General features: G+C 40.5%; 1 protein-coding gene across 3 annotated transcripts in view; it reads right to left on the minus strand.

Annotated features, from left to right (window-relative positions):
* Window positions 1-22,449, minus strand: part of kdm4b (lysine (K)-specific demethylase 4B) — a 428,138-nt gene that overhangs the window by 140,459 nt on the left and 265,230 nt on the right. The window lies entirely within an intron of this gene.

The raw sequence follows: 22,449 nt of genomic DNA on the forward strand, positions 1-22,449 counted from the left end.
ATGGAATTCCTTCCTGAAACGTCTGTTTTTCTACCTTGCTTTGCTCCTTTAAAATATTCTTCCTCTTTGACCAAGCTTTGGGTTATCTACCCCAAAACCCCCTTACATGGTTTGGCATCATATTTTGTTTTATAATGTCCCTGTAGCATTTGGGATGTTTTATGTTAAAGATGCTATTTCAATACAAGTGATCAGTGTTGTTACTACACTTACATCCCCTAACATATCACAACTTATCAGCTACCAGCATATTTGAAAACTAGAGTTAAGGTTGTCGTAAAGTGGTCACCTTATTACCAGAAGAGAAATGGGTTGCTACATTTGCCTCACGGGTGAGTGACAAATGTAGTCAGAGTCTGGAGATGGAGAGCAGAGAGGGATTTTCTTCTTTAGCACTGTCATTTAAATTAAAATTTTGGAAGGACCTCAGTGGTCCTCGAGCGACAGGTTCCAGAGAGCTCTCTGGTACTCTTGTAACCTGCACAAGTTCCGCAGGTCATACCCACACAGCAATCCTGAACATCGTTGTGGGCTTTCAAGTCTTGGTTCTGCCCTGCACTCAAACCCAATAAACTTAATGAAGTCAGATTGGTCTCATATGTTGTACAAACAGAAATTCAAAGGTAGAGGTAAATTGTTTCAGTAGTTTGAATTAGACTCTTAAGCATGGTGATAGGTTCTAAACGCAGTAAGCCAAAACCCCACATCATTTACATATCAAGACACAAGCAGGAATTTAAAACCAATCGGACAATAATTATCCCAATTCACGTCTCACTAGCTATCTAAGAATGCAATATCAAATGGCCATGGTCAAAGAACTGCTAAGATAACCATGGAAATAGCTGCAAAAGAAAATCTTGGCAAGGCGTGATACCAAGATACTAGCTGGAAAATTCTGAGCAGTATTTAAAACTTTCAATAGTCTGTAGATGAAAAATATAGAAAACAACATAAAATCCAGTAACAAGAGCCTTAAACCTCTTGCCCTTTTCATTAATACCAGAAAGGGGACCTCCAAAACCTGCATTATTTTTCAATCACTCTTGACATCTGCTATGAGGCAAATCCAATAACACACAACACACACTATACGCGCCTCATCTTATTTGCTTCAGACTATCTAAAATATTTATGCTGTGATCACAGTCTGTAAAACTCCATGGTGTATGTGCCGCCTAGGTGCATGTAACATCACTCTTCATTTTACGAAGTGCATTGTACGCCTTGTGTTCAATTACCAAGAACAGGGTTTGGAAATTACCAGACAAGCAAATCAAAACCCCAGTACACACACACGCACAAAAATACTCGTGGCTCAATCACTTTAAGCAAGCATAATGCTTTTAATAAAAAAAAGTTAAAAGTGCTGAAATGTAATAATCGGAATGAACCAGATAGTACAGAGCTCACAAATGAACCCATGAAAAGCAAGGAGTTCATAACATGCTCGTATTGGCAGCTTATGGGAATTACACAAAGTATTTTCTGATTGCCTTCTTTTAATAATTAAGAAAGCAGATATAATTAATTTTCATTTGCTGCCACAAGAGTCCACAAAAAGGGTTTCACAGAAAGTAAAAGGAGACTCTGTGGTACTCTTATCTGTTCTGATGCTTTGCCCTCTTTCTCTAGTCTGTTGTGCCACAGACTTCACTTTCTAGAACAGACTTCACTTTCTAGAACAGATATGTGTATGACAGTGAATGCTGACAGTTTTGCCATCATTATTACTGTAAAAATTGGGCCATTAGATTGGATGCATTGACATGCATTGAATCTGCTAGCCATGCAGTTCTCACCATGTGTTGAAAAGGTTTTCAGGCTATTAACAAAAATAATTTGTCTCATTTTAAGCTCGTTACACGTTACATTTGCAAATGCATCAAAAGATGCTGAATGGAGCATATAAATTCATCAGATGTTTTTAAAACGATCTACCATTTTCACACTTACTAAAAAGCTGAATTCTTAATTGGGGTAAAACTACTTTGGAATCAATCTCGCTACATTTATTAAGGTTGCTTCATTCAAATAATTTCAACAACAACGTGCATTCATCTTGTGTTTTTGACATGATTAAAAAGCCCCTAGTCGCTTCTACAGGAACATTATTAAACAGAATTTGTCACTGAGTCACAAGAGGGCAGATGATCAAAAACTTGATGAAAGAGGAAATTTTAAGGAGCATCTTAAAGGAGGAGAGGTAGAGAAGCAGAGGTTTGGGAAGAGAACTCCTGAGCTTTAAACCTACCACCAATGGAGGAGTGATTAAAATCAGGGATGTGCGCAGTTAGCTTTCGAGGACTGTGGGACTGGAGGAAGTTAGGGAGATAGGGAGGAAACAGGTGGTGTAAGAATGTGAAAACAAATGAAAATCGTAACATTTCAACACACTTCCCATATATCCAGATGCCCAGCCAGTGCTTATAACAACAAGTTGCCCAGGAATGAGGTGGGCAATACCTCTTAAACGGCTGCTGTATCTAACGTCAAAACGGTGCCTGCCTGTTGTGTTTGCTGCAAAGGAGATCTGCTCCTTTTGGTGTCTGATGCATCAGCGGGAGTACTTTAGGATACTGACTTGCTCCAGAAATGTTGGGCCTAGGATTGCTACCCATCCATAGCTAAAGCTCAGAAAACCTTGCCTAAAGTCCAATGGATGAGGGATGGGGTAGACGAGGTGGTAAACACAACAAAAAGCGATTTTGTTGGGGAGAATGGAAAGAGGTAACATTGGCTTTCCAAAGTTACTCACTTTTCTAATGCATGCTACACTTGGAAACTAGAAATAAACACTTTGGATGTGCCTGTAGAACTTTGGAGAAACTCGGTCAAAACTATACAGAACTCTGCAGAGCAAGTCCAAACCTGAATGGATTACTGAGAAATTAGTATTCATTTTGTTGTAATGAGGCATGTATCAAAGACTCATTATAATTACCCTGTCTGTGTGAATCCACCTGTGTGTAATGGAGTAGAATATTCACAATATGTAACCCAGTCAGTATTAAAACAGAAAGCAAATAGTTACATTTCAGAGAAATCACATCTTAAGAGCGTCAAAGACTTCTAAAATTTACCCAATACATCAGTATCATTTATGGAATTTCAACACGAGGATGCAAAGGCAGTGACTGAAGTCCTTCTGCAATGGACTAGTTCAAATAGCTTAAAGGCACAAGAACATTGCAGCTTTTCGTCATTTTTACCGAAACAAACTGCAGAATTATCAGGAGAAATTGTCGCAATATTTCAGCTGTCATCAAATCCAGGTAAAGGCAGACAATAAAGGTTGATGGGGTCATTAAAAGTAAATGGCGCCCCTGGCTGCCTCAGCCTTCTTCAAATAGATCGATAAGACAATGCCATTGGGAAAGACCAAGACTCTTATTTGTTACTCCCTTTTAACCAATTCATCCAGAAACCACAGGAGTAAGGAACTATTTGCATCCATGTACATTTTGGTCCCACAGGAAGTTAGAATGATTCCTTTTTGGATAAGATCAACATTCGAGCCCAATGCAACTTGACCTGTGTCTATTTTTTCCAGGCTGAATAGATTTAAGGTGACTTGTCAAATTTGTTTTCTCTTGCTCCAAGGAATGGTTGTTGTGGACAATAGAAATGTCTCAGTGGGGCAATGGGTTTTGGAGTTTACATCCAGTAGAGGAAGATTGACCTTGTGCATCTGTGGATGTTGGAAGCTGCTGTCTGACTGTTTTCTCCAATAACAGCAAGCACCAATAGTCTCTCTGTTACTCTCCATGCAAAACCAGATGATTATTGTTGGAATCAAGGTAAGAAATTGTAAAATTCTGATTGATATTTCTATGTAAAATTCTATAGTAAAACTCATGGGAGTAAAATTCACCCTCTCCCTTGTTACAATTGCATTACACTAACTGCACCAGAATCAACACTGTTCATTATCACAGGGAAAAGAGTGAATGAACACTCAACTTAATGCAACAGAGGAACCTTTAGGATGAAGATGTACTGGATTAGCACTACGTGGAGAATTAACAAAAATGTCAAGCTAACAGTACCTATTCAGTGCAAGATTCAGTCCAACAGCCAGCAGCCATGGACAAAGTTTAGAACTGGACTAGCATGCAAAGTCCAAGTCACCAATTCCATGCAGTTACTGTTGACCAAGTAGAAAACAGAAATTTTCCTAGCTTTAAAACAGTCATTCCTTGGTTTAATCGGTGACAAAAATCTAGTTATGAGATGGGCTGTTTTTGTTACAGTATTTATTACATGACGTCCATAAAAATCAATGGGCAGGATTTTACGGCCTTGCTCGACCCAAAACTGTAAAATCCTGCCCAAGATCAATGGACTTTCCCATGCTCCACCCCTCGTCCACTCCAATTCCCGTGGAGGGCGGGACGGTAAAATTCCAACCTATATTTTACAATGGTCTCTTTAACTTCAAAAACCATCGAGTGGGGTGTCACTAAGTGACAAGTACTCTGATCTGTATTATTTCAGAAATAAATAGGAGTATTGGACTCCAGAATAAGCATACCTCCTCTTTCACAAAGACTTTGCTTGTAAATTTTGATATTGCCATGAGATAAAACCTCGTCAAAAATGTGCGTTATTTTACAAGACCAAAGCTTGAAGCGAAAGAATGAAATCAGCAAATAAATACTGAACTGATTCAAAGATTTGTGCAAGAGCTCCCTGTATCTGCTTTCCTTTCATCATGTAAACATTCCTTTAAATGTAATGCTGAATTGCTGCAGTCAGCCCAGTTCCGGTACTTGAGGAAGACAAGCTGCACATTATTGCTAGGTGCACACGCACAAGGTTGTCGTGCTGACTAGTTGGAAATTAGTGGCATCTCTGTACAGATCCAATCCTCTAATAGTTTAATTCAGCCTGTTGAATGTTTTCACTGATTGCACTTAGAAACCGAAAGCACTGTAAACTCGGGAGCAGCCCTGCAAGATTGCAGCACAAAGCAAAAGATGTCTGTATGGAATTCTGAGAGACTCATCAAACCGCCACTGATGAATGTAAATGAAGGAACACAATTATTACTACACTCTCAAAGGAACATATTTTCTATAATTATTAATGCATCTCCGGCATCTCACCTTCTGGTTGACAGTGAATTGAGTAGCCAGTAGCAACCTCGGAATGCAGTCAACATCACATGTACCTGTGCATCAACTCTGCATGTCAGCAGCTCAGTAATGAAGAGCATTTCTACAATTCTGAGGAATATAAGCTGCAGGAGTAGGTGATTCAGCCCTTTGAGCCTGCTCCGCCATTCAATAAGATCATGGCTTATCTGGCTGTGGTCTCAACTCCACTTGCCCCAATGCCCTCAATTGCCTAGTCCATCAGACATTTGTCTAATTCAACCTCCACTGCTCTTTGGGAAGAGAATTTAGTCTCCCCCACAAGCACATTCTCCCAATATTTATTCTGTCAAGTACCTTCAGGATATTGTATTACAAATAGCAAGACACTATTCATCCTGGGTGGCTAAAATGTACATATTGTGATAAACAGCGATTCACTGCCAATGCACTGAATCATCATGGGGTGGACAGGATCAATGATAACAGATGGCACCTCCTTAATGGCAGAAAACCTGCCCCTTGAAGCAGAACTGAATACACACAGAGAGCAAGCAGCTACCACTTTTGGCCAACTCATTAAACATGGATCATCAAGCAGATCCATAGAACCAAGCTGATGGTTTATAAGGCCTGTGCTCTCAGCACCTTGTTGTACGTCTATGAAAGATTCCTGACTTATGGGTAGCAAGCAAAGCTCAACAATGTTCGTCTTCACTGCCTGCAGCGCATTATGGATATATCCTGGCAGACAAAATCAGGAATGTAGCAGTCTTCTCAAAGACAGAGCTCTCATGTTTATTAGCACTCAAACACAGGAGGCCCCTTTGACTTGGGCACATCTGCAGGATGGAAGCGGGTTGCACGCTCCAGGAATTTCTGCATGGTGAAGTATCCAGAGCCAGAGAACCAGTGGGACACCCAAAGTACCGCTTCAAGGGTTCTTGCAAGTGTGACATGAAGGTCCCAAACATCAATTATTGCACCTGGGAGTCACCAGCTAATGGCAGAAGAAAATGGCAACATATCCTGTGGGTTGCCATTCACCACCACGATTCCCAGTGGCTACAACTGCATGGTTGCAGACACCAACAACCCACAATGACACTTGGTCATTTACGTGCCATGCTTACGACAGAACCTGCCTCTCAAAAATTAACCTCTTCAACCATCAGAAAACGTGCGCCATATGAGGACACCGCACCAAAAATGAATTATTTGCTGTGTATAAGACTGAATAGAAATGATATCCACAAAGGACATTTTCACCTCGGTGGTTACCACTGACTACTACCGTAACCAACATTCTAAGGTAAAGAATCTAATCTCCGAGACCCTGGGTATCAGTCCCATCAATGGGACATGGGAGCGATTGCTGAGTTTTTACTTAAAATTGAACTGATGGATTTATCAGGAAGATGGGAGCTTATTCAGAATGACTCAGGGTTCATTATTGTTTTCGCATTATAAGACCATTAGATATAGGAGCAGAATTGGGCCATTCGGTCCATCTTGTCTGCTCCATCAATCGATCATGGCTGATATGTTTCTCAATCCCATTCTCCTGCCGTTTCCCCGTAACCTTTGATTCCCTTTCGGCTAGCAGCTGGTATTCATATAGTGCCTTCAATGCAATAACATCCTAAGTTGCTTAACTGGAGCATTAGAAAACAAAATAGAACACCAAGCCAGATAAAGAGACATTAAAGCCGATGATCAAAAGTTTGGTCAAAGCAGCTTTGTAAGAAGGTGAGGCAGAGTTGGAGAAATTTAGGGAGGGAATTCCAGAGCATAGGGCCCAGGTAGTGGAAGGCATGATCATAAAGTTTATTTATTTGTCGCAAGTAAGACTTACATTAACACTGTAATGAAGTTACTGTGAAATTCCACTAGTCGCCACACTCCACATCTGTTCAGGTCAATGTACCTAACCCGCGCGTCTTTCAGACTGTGGGAGGAAACCGGAGCACCTGGAGGAAACCCCCGCAGACACGGGGAGAACGTGCAGACTCCACACAGAGTGACCCAAGTCAGCAATTGAACCCGGGTCCCTGACGCTGTGAACCAGCAGTGCTAACCACTGCGCTGTCCCCATCAATGGTGAAGCGGTTATAATCACGAATGCTCAAGAAACTAGGATTAAAGCAGTGCAGATAACGTGAATATTCTGGAACGTCTGTCTAAAATTGACTTGTGTGTTCACTTCAATGGCACTGGATTAGCCCAACCCCGCTGAAGTTAGATTTTCTTCCGTTAGCAACAGGAGTCCCAAGTATCCGCTTTCAATGGGCTTTGATTAGAATAATAGCAAGAGGCAAGTAAACAGGTAATCGCACCGCAAAGAATTCACAGATCTGATTGTAGCTCTCCTCCATGCTATAAGGAACGCTCAGTCACAATGACAGAATCTTTACTTGCATTCAGACTCCAAAAGACAAAATTCAGACCAAAGAAGCTAGAATCCCAAATCGCCACGATTAAAAAGCTTACGGCTGAAACAGGTTTTCAAAAGAAACCCACCTAAGGAAACAGGTAACAATCAGTCTCAGACAAATTGGCCAGAGTTGACAGATTCTCTTTTCTCTGATATCAGAAAAGGCTAACGTTGGGCAGGAAAAGTGGTGCTGAAGCTTAAACAGCAATGGCTGCTTTCTCTGTAACATAGTGTGGGACTTTGAAAAGAAAACTGGAAGTCACGACATATCGCTGGCAGGGCAGCATCTGATTCACTCGCCCCACCAGCAATTCAGACACTCGATGATCCAGGCACCATTTTTAAAGGTCACTACAGCATACAGTAAGCAAGCCAGGTCACCCAGATGCACCCCTCTCTCGCACTACACTGGGATCAAGCTGGCACCCCAGAAACTATCCTGGCATCAAACTGGCAAGACCCCACCCCCCCAACATCATCTCTGAGCTCCCCTGGGAGTACTGCTCGCCAGGTGCATGCCTTCTGAGACCTGTCATGCTTCATACTCTTCTGCTATCGCGCTGCGGTGAATGGATTTTTTGATGTGGGGGGGGGGGATGATTACAGCATATGGGCCTGATAATCATATGATAACTTGTTATAATGAGGTCCCAATGTTGAAAATGGGGAAATGTGGCCAGTCACTGATGGGGGAGGGAACGATCACGTCATGCTTTCACACTGTATGAAACGCAACCCTGACCTTCTTGCAGTATTTTCCACTTCTGTCACCAAAGTCACTCGATGTGAACGGAAGTGGAAATCCTGTTTGTCCATGAACGCATGTGGAACTGAGGGAAGGCCCAAACCCTTTGGGATAACCAACGACAGAATTCGAAAAGAGATGGCAGCATTTTTTTCTTTTCAGCCTATTGTCAATAATTCTCGATAGCAGGGGACACAACACTTCTTTAGAAAGAACCCCATGAAAGATGATCTGTTTCTTTTTTTTTAGTAAGAAGTCTCACAACACCAGGTTAAAGTCCAACAGGTTTATTTGGTAGCAAATACCATAAGCTTCATACCAAATAAACCTGTTGGACTTTAACCTGGTGTTGAGAGACTTCTTACTGTGCTTACCCCAGTCCAACACCGGCATCTCCACATCTTTTTTTTTTTAAACAGACACCTTTGATCTAACATTTAATTTCATTTGGCGCCAGTGCATTCTTCTTTGGGTTACCAACCATTCCACTGCAGGGATTAGAATAATAAATCTAATGGATTTCATGACACCGGTTTGAAACCGAATAAGTACCAAAGACTTGACTTGTTTGAATCAAACCAACAATGTGGTTTACAAGATACTGCAATTAAACCATCAAGTCGGTTCTTCAAGCTGGGTAAACAGTCCAGTTTTAAGGATTCCATTTATTGATGTTCTGTTGTTCGCCCTCTTCTCGAGCCGATCACGATTTCACTCAAGGTTACTGTTTCCATGGCTCAACTTCTCTCCATTTGCAGTATTGCTGACCAGCAGAATAAGTTTCATAGTGCTATCCTATGCACTTTTCAACAACTTTCACAAGCTTATCATCCATGCTTAGAAGTGTGGTTTAGTCTGATGAAATATGACTAGTTGAAAAGGAAGTATTTTCTTGCTGGACTATCTAGCTATACATATTGGCGATAAGAAAAATCCTTAAACTCTTAAACTGCTTTCACACCGCTAAGAGTCAGTGAACATGTCTGTAGCTGATATCTGGAAAGCTGATGCAACACAGTGTACAGCTGCCACAGCACTGACAGCTATGGAAATGAATGTCATCCAAATGTATTAACAGTAGAATTTAGTTCAAGCACATCTCTCTTTCTCCATGCCAGTGACGTCAGTGACTCTGGATTGCTCTCAAGTACTGAACTGTCACTGCCTAGAATAAAAGCGACAGATCAAACATAAGAATATCCATAATGAATTCCTTGTGGGACCAAAGTACCAACTCCAAAGAAAATGGAAACTATTCAAGGCTCTCTTTGTGCTTTACTGCAACTAGACTCAGGCTGAAGGTACAAAAAATGAAACAAGAACAGAAAACATGTCATACTATAGATTTAAAACCACAGCGCAAATGCAACTTTCCAAAGGATTGGAACTGTTAAAGTTGGGGCTTTGAATTTTGGCCCCGAACAACTGATAATTTAAACTCCTGCATATTTATGTTTCCAAAACCGCATGCACCTACATCTTGTTTATCAGTGATTTGTGACCAATTGGAAAGATAGAGACATTTGCTGGGCAAATGTGGAAAAATATCTGAAGAAAATATTTGTTCTTTCACAACTGTTTTGACATCATAAAAGAAAAAATATTGGCCTCTGAAGTAAACAAAACACTCCTTCCAACATAAAGACAACACATGTATCAAAGATGGGTGTACCACTGAATTATTGCACGTGCCCCAACTGATCTACGAACCCAATTTGCTACTTAGCTATTGCACAAACCTCCAAATTCTAGACTCTTAAAGGGTTCTTCCAAATTCAATTTGGATTTAGCCCTTTTGTACACAAATAGCGACATGCAATGATGCATCCAACACTCTGGGTTATTAGTCCAATTCATGCCAGCTTTGTGAAAAGCATTTTAGCCTGAAAATTACAAGTTTTTTATAATACACTAATGATGCATGCATAGGAAATTATTATGCACTTTGAAGGAAGAATCCTATTACCTTGTAATTTAGCAATTGATGTTTGCAGATATTAGGAAAGTACTATTAGATCATATTAATGCAACACATTTTCAAATTCATGAACTTTGAACACTTCCCCCTTCTCTATCTTCCAATTGTAGCACAAATGATGGATTATTTTGGTTCCAAGTTAAATCTATCATATACATTATCAAATTATAGAACAATTATATTAACTCAAGGGTCGGAAACAAGAATGGAAAGCTGGGAGTATCTTGCTTCATAAATATACTGTTGTGTGTTCAATTTTCAAAAATAATCATTTATTTCTTGCTACTTTCTCTTCCGTTTTCCCACATTTCCAACACAAATAAACTAGTTTTTCGGAATCTCCAAATGATAGCTGCATTCCAGAGTGACTCTAATCTGTTAGAGCACTAGAGTAGAAACCCCAAAGAATGTTATGAAGTCCGACTAGACCCCAACAATTTTTCTATTTTGGCATTAGTGTGAGGATAAAATGTTTCACTCCAGGTGTGATTCCATTGACACACCAGGAAGTTTTAACCAAAACAAACTTCAGTTAACAATACAGTCTAACTACAACAAATGAATTAATTTGACATTTACCAACTGAAATACTTAAACATGGCATGACACAATTCTTAACCACTAACCTAACTCTGTCAGTTCCAATTCAAACAATATTCCTCTTACACACTTAAGCTCCTCTTTAAAATCAGTTAGCAACACACAGGCTTATGTGGTTGCACTTATTAACAGTCTTAGAGCTCTTTGAACACGTCTGGAGAGAGAGAGGAGAGAGAGATACAGAGAGAGACAGACATCTGTCATCTAACAGCCCCAAATAGCAGCCTCCAGAGAGAGAGACAAAAAGACACCTCCTGCTCCTTTCGCGACCAGACAGAAACTGACTGTTTTAAAATCAAAGAGAACTGTGTGTTTTCCCTGCATGTTTAGCTCCACCCATTCACGGGACTCTGTCTCTGTCAATCAACCTAATCAAAACCCTACTCTGAAACCCCAAAGGAAAAACCAAAATAAACAAAAATGCATTAACTCAGATTAAAATAAACATATCCCAAGCTAAAAATCAATCATTAGTCTGCATTCTCAGCATGAGAGCTGCCTCTCATAAAACAGAACTGAATTTTAAACATACCCCTTAGAAATAACATGATAAAAAATACAAATCAGTAACATGTAAATTACTGACTCTAATTGCCTTAAATCCGAACACATTTGTATAATTGTTATATATTAGAGTTATTGTATTGTACAGCCCCTTAAAGGTTTGGTCATGTGATCAGTCTGTGACATCATCAGCTACTTAATGGGGCTTTATTCAATCCAGATTCAGCCATTGTGGAGTAAACAGCAGCCTAATAAATCTGTTCCGAAATTACACCCGAAACCCACATGCTATCACTTTCTATTCTATTATCCTTCAACGAGTGCTACAAATACAACAGGATCAAAAGAAAACTGACGACAAGGAGTAGATTTTAATTCTTCAGCTAAAAAAACCCAAAATAAATCAAAATTTGGGTCAAAAACAGCCTTGGAGATAGCCATTTCAATGGACCTTGTTGCAAAAGAGGCTTCTTGGCTAAGAGCTGAGTGGGTGGCACAGTGGTTAGCACTGCTGTCTCATAACACCAGGGATCTGGATTCAATTCTGGTCTTGGGCGACTGTCTGTGTGAAGTCTGCACGTCCTCCCAGTGTCAGTGTGGGTTTCCTCTGGGTGCTTCGGTTTCCTCCCACAGTCCATGCTAGGTGGATTGGCCACGCTAAATTGTCCCTTAGTATCCCAAGATGTGCAGGTTAGGTGGATTAGCCATGGTAAATGTGTGGGGTTATGGGAATAGGATGGGGGAAAAGGGCTGGGTAAGATACTCTGTCAGAGTCGGTACAGACTCAATGGACCAAATAGCCTTCATCTGCACTGCAGGGATTGTATGACTGCATAGGAGCAGACACGAGCATCCATAACATTGGCCCCACAAAAAGGAAGTCTATCCAGCAATAGGCATGTCATCATTGTCATTGCTGTGCAAAAATGGGCCATTCACATGTTGAGTGCTGGATGAAGAACAGTCAATGCAAAAATTGTGGAAAGATTGCTCAGATAACCAGGGCTTGCTGGAAAAAGGAAACTTCTGCAGAAAATAGTGTCTCTAAAGACAACCTGAATATACCAAAGAAAAATAAAACAAGTTTCACCAAAAGGAGAACTTATAATATACAACAAAAGAACAAGATAAATGAAGATCCAACACAGTCTGAAGAAGAATTAAAACTAAATGTATCAAGATGAATCACACCAATTTTGGGTAATTCCAAAAATGAATGGGAAATCAGTCAGAATGGAGGTCAACACAGAGGCTGCTGTCTCCCTAATTCCGGAGAGCACCTACAAACAACATTGTAGCATCCACTCTTAAAGCCAGTTATCCTGAGGGCCTGCACAGAAGAAATAGTGCCTTTCAGAGGAGACACACTGTCAAAGTAGAGTTAAGTGGGCAAACCACGGAGCTGCAACTCCATGTTGTCCAATGAAACTATCCAGCTCTCTTTGGTCATTCTTGGCTGGAGAAGAGAAAGTTGAATTGGAATGCTATGGACAGATTAGATGATTCCAAGATAAACTTACAAAGCATCTTAGAGAAATACAGTAATGCATTCAAAGATACATTGGGTAAACGAAAGGAGTTCAAGTGTCGCTCAAGATTAAACCAAACAGCCAACCTAAGAGTCTCAAGGTCAGAATAGTATCTTATGCTATACATCCAAAGGTAGAATCGGAATTGAAGAGACTGGTAGACACAGGAGTCTTAGAACCCATCACTCTCAATGACTGGGCAACCTCTATAGTGGCTGCAATGAAAAAGGATGGCACTGTACGTAATTGCACAGGTTTCAAGACAACAATCAATCCTGTTCTCTGTGCAGATCAATATCTGTTACCATTGATTGAGGGCTTGCTTGCTGGCCTAGGAGGGCAGAAGTTCAGCAAAATCGACTTGTCACAGGCCTACCTGCAAATGAATGTTGCAGGTGAATCTCAACACCTGCTTACTATCATCAATCATAAAAGCCTTTTCCGCAACAAATGAGTGTCTTTTGGAATTATATTATCATCCTCTCTATTTCAACGGTCAATGGACCAGATCTTCAGTGATCTGCAGGAGTTACAATGTTATCTTGACAACACCTTAATTATGGGCTCAAATGAACAAGAACGTTTAAGTAATATTGAAACAACCTTATAATGTTTTCAATGTCTTTGTGTCAAGAAAGACAAATGTAATTTCTTCCACATATCTATCCAATATCTAGGCCATGTCATTGATAGCAAAACTTAATAATAAAGCCTTAATATAATAAAATATTCAAAAGTGCTGAATATGCACTAGTTGGGAATGGTTAACTATTTACAGATCACTGGCTAATCACCACTATAGTTAAGAAAGCCCACCAATGCCTCTACTTTCTCAGAAGACTAAGGAAATTTGGCATGTCAGCTACGACTCTCACCAACTTTTACAGATGCACCATAGAAAGCATTCTTTCTGGTCGTATCACAGCTTGGTATGGCTCCTGCTCTGCCCAAAACTGCAAGGAACTACAAAAGGTCGTGAATGTAGCCCAATCCATCACGCAAACCAGCCTCCTATCCATTGACTCTGTCTACACTTCCCACTGCCTCGGCAAAGCAGCCAGCATAATTAAGGACCCCACGCACCCCAGACATTCTCTCTTCCACCTTCTTCTTTCGGGAAAAAGATACAAAAGTCTGAGGTCACATACCAACCAACTCAAGAACAGCTTCCTCCCTGCTGCTGTCAGACTTTTGAATGGACCTATCTCGCACTAAGTTGATCTTTCTCTACGCGCTAGCTCTGACTGTAACAGTACATTCTGCACTTCATGAACAGTATGTTTTGGCTGCATAGCGCGCAAGAAACAATACTTTTCACTGTATGTTAATACGTGTGACAATAATAAGTCAAATCAAATCATACAATCCTAGGACGTCTTAGCAAGTGCTGTGACTTCCTTTTAAACTGTCCATGGCCTCACTAATTTGTTACAAATAGGCTTTCCGAAGAGCAATTCAGTTAAGCAGAGACCAATTGTAGCCAGGAAGAGCACAGCTAGATCTCTACTCATATCTACAGTTTGTGTAAACGCATGCTCCTTCTGCAGACATCCTGGAAACGCAGTTGGAAAAAATGCGACTGAAGGAATGTGCAAGAGAATTCAGATTAATCAATAACATCTTGACATCAAGTTCTTCAATAAATTTCGAAGAAATAAACGACTGTTAATTGTCAAATGAAGGCTGGACATTGACAATACAGGGCAGCATGGTGGCACAGGGGCTAGTACTGCTGCCTCTCAGTGCTAGAGACCCAGGTTTGATTACAGGAGGATATAGATGGGCTTGTCAGGTGGGTTCATCAGTGGCAAATGGATTTCAATCGGTTAAGTGTTGGGTGATGACTTGTTTGTCCTACCCAAGTGTAAGGGAATACATGATGAATAGCAGGACCCTGGGGAGCACAAAGGATCAGAAGGACCTTGGAGTGCAAGTACAACCGTCCATTAAGGTAGTAGGACAGGTGGATAAAGTGGTTAAGGCGGCATATAGTATACGTGCCTTTATTAGCCAAGGCATATAATTCTAAGAGCAGGGAGGTTGTGCTGGAACTATATAAAATGTTGGTTAGGCCACAGCTAAAGTACTGTGTGCAGTTCTGGAATCCACATTATAGGAGGGATGTGATAGCTTTGGAAAGGGTGCAAAGGAGATTTACTAGGATGTTGCCTGGGCTGGAGAGCTTTAGTTATGAAAAGAGATTGGAGACTGGTTTCATTTTCCTTAGAGCAGAGGAGACTGAGGAGGGAACATGATTGAGATGTACAAAATTATGAGGGGCATAGAAAGAAGACAGGAAAAAACCTTCCCCTTGGTGAAGGGATCAATGAGGATGCGAGGAAAAACATTTTCACGCAGAGTGTGGTGGGAATCTGGAACTCTCTGCCTGAAAGGGTGGTGGAGGCAGAGACCCTCATAACATTTTAAAAGTATTTAAGCGTGCACTTGTGACACCAAGGCATACAAGGTTATGGGCCAAATTCTGGAAAAAGGGATCAGAATAGTTAGGTGGTTGTTTTTGACTGGTGGAGACGTGATGTGCTTGTACACCTCTATGAATCTATGGTACCACATGGTAGGCTCATGATAAAGGTTAAGGCATGCAGAATCAGGATTAAACAGTTGAATGGATAGAAAATTGGCTAAAAAATAGAAAGCATAGGCAAACTGTAGTTGTGGATCAGTGCTGGGACCACTATTATTCACTCTTTACGTTAATAATTTGAACTCAGGAACAAGTAACTAAATGTCAAAATTTGCAGATGACGACAAATAACAAACACTGATGCAGAATTCAATGCAAAAAGGATAGCATTAGAAAACTTGCAGGCTGGTCAATGAACTTCAGCGTAGATAAATGTGAGGTAATGCACTTTGGTAGGAAAACTAGAAACATCTACACTTTGGGAAACTTTAACAGAATGGGGTACAAGATCAAAGGGACTGAGGGATACTGGCAAACAAGTCATTAAAAGCAGCACGGTGGATCAGTAAAGCAACTAGAAATATTAATAAAACACTAATTTATTTTTAGGAGCATAGAATTAGTAAAGTTATGTCAAACTTGGTAGGACCCTGGTCAGGCCAAGTCGAATAGTGTGCAGTTCTGCTCCCCATAATACAAAAAGGACACAGAAACACTGGAGAATGTGCAAAATAATTCCAATAGTCCCAAAACTGAGAGATTACATTAATAGGCAAAGATTCAACAGATTGGGACTCTTATTTAAAAAAAGAGATGATTTAGCAGTGAACCAATAGAGGTCTTTAAAATTATGAATGGGTTGGAAAGGGTAGATGTGGAGGCACTGGTGGAAGAATCCATAATGAGGGTCCATAAATACAAAACAGTTTGGGAAAGGAGAAATGTCTTTACATTAGAATAGTTTGTGGAACTAGCTACCACAAAAATGCTTGAGGCAAATACATTCAACTGCTGCCATTCAGAGGCTCTGTTGCCACCAAATTAAAAACAACAAACTTGTGCATGCGCAGAGAGTTGGCACATGCATGGTGCATGCTGACTATGTGGGAATGATGTGGGAACGGTGAGAGATTCTAAATCGCCGATGAGTGAAGCTTTGGGGCTACGAACCACAATTGCATGGACAATAAAAAGTGGTATTGAATAGCTCTGTACGAATGCAAGTCTTCATTTCCTTTCACAGTGAAACAGCCGTGTCAATCTGGAACTACAATGAAGGCAACACCATTAAAAGACGCTCTGCTTTTCCCAGGACCTGTCCCTCCAGTTCATAGAATCATAGAATTCAGCAGGAAATTTATAGAATTCATAGAAATTCATAGAATTCGGTTCAGCAGCCTGCTGACACTTTTGAAGCTGAAGTGTGAAGAACAACCACTGTGGCAATGTATCAGAGCAAAAAGCCAAGAGCTTTAAGAAAGGGAAGGCAGGCAGAATAATTGGAAAAACATACTAAGCAAAAATCAAACTGTTCAGATGGCAAAATGACAGGAGGAAGCAATTACCAATCCCCAATAAGGTGGCATATGACAGAAACCTAGGTTGGCACTGTGAAACAATGAATAACAAATGGGGACCTTTTGTTCACCACTGACAGTGGATCTCCATTACAGCAAGACTAATAGAAAGTCTGTTTAGCATGAGATGGACTGAGGACTTCACCGTTACTGATCTTCAGAGCAGACCTAATGTTCACAAAAATAAGGTCTGAACATATTCAGTGGCAACAAAAACAATTTGCTGATTCGTGCGTGAATTTAACAACATGCGGTCAAATTGCATTTTAAAAATTAACTGCAATTTAGTTCAGGTTTCTTTTCCCCAACTTGACTCATTACCCAAACAATTACTAGCTGAAACAAGTTACCTTGCAAACATGCAGACTTATCTCCATGTTACTCAAACATTAAGCTGTAAATGCTTCAGTTATTTTATGGACAATGCCTACAAAGCTCAAGTGGAGTTATTTTTTAATAACACCAAGGGCAGCATGTGATGATGGCAATTAGCATTAAGTTAGCATGATGTTAATAGTATTGGATAGTGGAAATGATTTTACACGGTGCAGTACATTCAATTCAGCATATAAATTCAATAAGCTTTCATACTGCTGTTGGAATTCTAGACCAAAGAAGGAATGCTAATTCCATGGCTCGCCCTCTTCCTCACTGTTTCAAAAAAGGCCAAAGGAGCACACAAACTGTTGTTGCTGTAAATAACTATTGGCAGATTTGCTAATTTCTTAGCAGTAACTAAATTTGACAAATATTTTGAACGGTTATACTTTTTCATGCGCATCTGAAACACAGTGGTTAGCACTGCTGCCTCACAGCACCAGGGACCCGGGTTTAATTCTGGCTTGGGATGACTGTGTAGAGTTTGCACATTCTCTGCGTGTCTACGTGGGTTTCCTCCAGCTGCTCCGGTTTCCTCCCACACTCCAAAGATGTGCGGGTTAAGTGGATTGGCCATGCTAAATTGCTCCTAGTGTCCCCAAGGTGTGTAGGTTGAGGGGGGGGGGGGTTAGTGGGGTAAATACTTGGGGTTACGGGGAACAGGTGTGGGTGGGATTGCCCCTTAGTGTCAGGGGATTACTTGGGGTTACAAGGATAGGGTCTGGGTGGGATTGTTGTCGGTTCAAACTCAATGGGCTAAATGGCTTCCTTCTGCACTGTAGGGATAAAATGACAGACACAAAGAGAGGCAGCACAGAGAAAAAAAAAAGGAAAATGTTCCCATTTAAATTGGATTTTAAAGGAAAGGCCAAAATGCATTTCAAACCTTCCAGTTTCCTCACTCCCGTCCAACCCTTCTGATTAATTATCTTGGCAGTTTGATGGTGCTTTTACCGACCAACAGAGTCACGTTCAGCATGGTTTGGAACAACTAATGAACATTTTCCCATTTTAACTAGCAAACAGTCCACATATTGTACCCCTTCAAACATTAAAATCAACCAAACCAAAAGATTAAAGGATCTCTGCCTTACTGATTGTGGTGCTGTGCTATGAAAGGTTAAACTTTGGTAATCATTATGATAATGGGAAAAAGCTTTTGAAGACAATTTGAGGAAATTACTATTTATTTTGAAAACTAGAAATTACTGTAACCCTGAGAGTGCTCCTTTAATAATTGGTTTAGATAATGGTAGTCTATGGGTTCCAATTTCTGCAGCAATACCATTTGGACAGAACAAACAGTCACGACCTGCGCTGTTTCCATTGCTTCCAATCTCATAATTGATATATCCTAACAAATGTATCCAGGGTAGTGCAGGCTGAAAGGTCACTGTCTTCAGAAATGCCTAACTTTCAACTTGGTTCATTAATACAAACAATTTGTGTAGTGCTGCCCAAGGTGGCAGTAGATTATTAACAAACACTGACCTTTTTCAGTAATGCAGCTCAAGAACTTTTACTATCTTCATAGAGAAACTTTAAGTACACATTACACAATTGCATAGAGTCTACAATACATTTTGGTGAAACATGTCAATGTTGGTTTTTATGCTCCACACAAGCCTCTTCTGTTAATTGAACATTATCAACATATTCTTCCATTCCTTTCTTGAATATTGATGAAAAGAGAGGCATGTTGCAGAAGCTTTCCATCTTGCTCTCATCAGGACAAATGCAAGAATGCCAAATTTCAAATGATCACGACAATTTATGCTACAGGAGAAAAGGGTGTTGATTGATTGACTTCTCGACACAGGCCAAGACATTGCCATGGAGAAAGCAAAGGGAAACTATAGGCTCCCCAATTTTGCGGGTGATTAGAAGGCTTGAATATATTCCTTTGTTTGCAGAGAACAGTTCCCTGTACAGTGTACGTCACTTCTAGCAAGGGTAAATGAGCCTTATTATAAGCTTGAGTGATTATTTTAAATTGTGTGGTAGGCAGAATGTATTTTTGCACTAATGGCAGAATCCAGTTAATGGAAAATACCATCTGTGTTGCCACTGCATAGTAGCAGTGTAATACGGCTTGCCTAACCTGTTGGTCAAATTTCTGAGATACTTTGCCTTTCTTCACAGAGGTGACAATTGAGCAATGTCATGACCGACTTAGCTTCAATAACCACTTTATAAAGAGGTGACCAAACTGCACTCCAGCTACTGGTTAGGAAATTCAGTAAACAATTCATCAGCTACCAGTATTTCTATTCAATGCCCCGATATACAAAACCAAAAATATCTGGTGAGTTTGCCAGTTTGAGTTTTGTTGATCTGTCCATTCTTCCTGCTAATTTCAAGACAAAAGATTTTTTAAAACTTATCATAGAATCCCTACAGTGTAGGAGGAGGCCATTCAGCGCATCAAGTCTGCACAGACAACAATCCAACCCAAGCCCTAACCCCGTAACCCCATGTATTTACCCTGCAAATCTCCCTGTCATTAAGGGGCAATTTAGCATGGCCAATCAACCTAACCTGCACATCTTTGGACTGTGGGAGGAAACCGGAGCACCTAGAGGAAACCCATGTAGACACGGGAAGAACATGCAGATTCCACACAGACAGTGACCCGAGGCCGGAAGCGAAACGGGCCAGGGTCACCGCGAAACGGGCCAGGGAGGAGTGTGAAACAGGTCAGGGTCACTAGGAAGCTAGAGAGAAGAAAAGTCCCACTGTGAGATCATGGGATGACTATGTGTTGATTGGCTAATGAGTCCTCTCTTTTTTCTCTCCAAGTTAAGGATATTTAAGTTGAGAGCTTCAAGGATATTGGGTGGGATTTTCTGGCCACGCTCGCCCCAAGGACATAAAATCCTATCCAAGGTCTTTGCATGGTCCATGTCCCAACTGCTACGATTCCTGGGATGGGAAAATAGATAGATGCGGTCACACTGCATCTTAAGAGTATGCAGGGAGAGAGAACGGGTGACCACCAGACAGTCAAGAAGAATCTGCCAGGTGTTAGAAGCAGATTCTATAACAACGCTCAAGAGGCATCTGGATAGATACATGAATAGGCAGTGAATAGAGGGATATTGACCACATAGAAGCAAGAAAATATTAGAGAGGCATTTGTGTCGGCACAGATTTGGTGGGCTGTACTATTCTGAGCTGTACTATTCTTTAAATCTGGGTGGTTAAGTGTATAAATAATTGAAGGTGGTAGGACAGATTGAGAATGGTTAATAAAGCATACGGTATCCTGGGATTTAGCAATAGAGTACAAAAGCAAGTTGAACCTGCACAAAACACTGATTTGGCCTCAACTGGAATACTGAATCCCGTTCTGGGCACCACACTTGAAGAAGAAAGTGAGGATGTTAGAGAGAAGGCAGAAAAGATTCACAAAAATGATTCAAAGGATGAGGAACTTCAGTTAGTAAAAATATTGGGAGTATTCTTGGGGGGAAATGTGTGAAGAGATTTGATAGAGGTGCTCAAGATCGCGAATGGTCTGAACAGAATGAACTAAGACCTCATACTGTATATTATAACATATGTATAGATGTGCCCTATTGCTAATTTTAAAATGCTAAAACCAAGACCTCAAGAAAATGCCTCTTTCCGAGTCCGTAACAAAGTTTCATTCTGCATGTCCCCTGGACTGCTGCTGTCTCTTCATTGACCTGCTTTTGTTGCTATCCAAGGGGATGAATAACTGTGCAAAGGTGAGGGCCTTCACATAAAGTCTTAACTACATTTGTCATAAAATTGATTACACCGATTACAGTAGAATCCATTCAAAATCTTTTCTGTTAGACCTCCAGCATTGTCATCATTGCTTCAGCGACAAGTCTTTTCAGAGTTGAAGAAAACATGAGACGTTTAAAAAAAGCAACTGTTTAGCATTCAACTTCAGGACTGTGACATTATAATAAAAGCACATAGTACCAATAAGCAAGTCAGCAATTAAGTATAATACGACTCAAATCTAAGCTGATTATGCCATTTGATTTCAGATGAGAATAGTAGAAACAGTTAATAAATTTAAGAACAGTATCATTACAATCATTATTCCAGCACTGTGTAGAGTAACTCATTTGGCAAAAATTACATATGTAAAATGATGCTACCAACCCCAGGACTCGAGTTGAATTCCCTCAGGCACAATGTAATTTACAGCACATCATTTGCCTTACTTGTTCACCCCTTTTCCCCATGCAATGCGCAATCTCCAAGTGAAAGTCAACACAGCGACCCTTTTTTATATTTAAGTGGAAGCTCACAGTGCAGGAAATAATGCGTGCAACTTCACATCTCATCATTCTCTGCACAGCATATCACTGCTGCACCACACTGTTGCAACTCTTCTTTCTAATAGTTACCCCTCTTTATACAGTACTACTGCATTTAACATGAATAGGACAGTTATTTCCTTGGAAAATATTTAAATCTTTATAAAATGTCATGCACTAGTGATCAAGAAAGAAAAAGGGCAACAACAACAGAAAATGCTGGAGAAACTCAACAAGTCTGACAGCATCTGTGGAGAGGGAATAGAACTGGGTGCTCCAGTTTCCTCCCCATGGTCTAAAGATGTGCAGGTTAGGTGGAGTGGCCATGTTAAATTGCCCCTTAGTGTCCCACGATGTGTAGGTTGGATGGATTAGCCATGGTAAGTGTGTGGGGTTACTTGGGGGGGGGGGTTCTTTAACAGAGCTATTTAATTAGACTGCAGCCTTGTTCTTTATCCCATAACTCTGCAATCTTTCCTTTTCAATAAATATCCAATTCCTTTTTGGAAAATTATTGAATGTCAATCAAATCTCCTCTAAACCTTCTCTGCTCAAAGAGGAATAATTCCAGCTCTTCTATTCTCTATATAACTGAAGTCCCTCATCACTGACACCTTTAATAATTTTCCTTTGCATCCTCTCCAAGGTGTTAACATTTTTCCTTCCATAAGTGTCGTCCAAAATCAGACACTATATTCCAGCTGGGGCTTAACGGTTAGTTCAGAAAAGCTTTGCTTTGTACCCTATGCCTCTGATTTTAAAGCTAAGGATCCTCACACCTTCTCAATTTGTCCTTTCAAATACTTGTGCACACACTGCCCACTGTCTCTCTGTTCCTCCACCTCCTTCAGAATTCATTTATTTTACATTGCCTCCTTTCATTCT

The sequence above is a fragment of the Mustelus asterias genome, chromosome 26, assembly GCF_964213995.1.
Source record: "Mustelus asterias chromosome 26, sMusAst1.hap1.1, whole genome shotgun sequence".
In the NCBI taxonomy this organism is placed as follows: domain Eukaryota; kingdom Metazoa; phylum Chordata; class Chondrichthyes; order Carcharhiniformes; family Triakidae; genus Mustelus; species Mustelus asterias.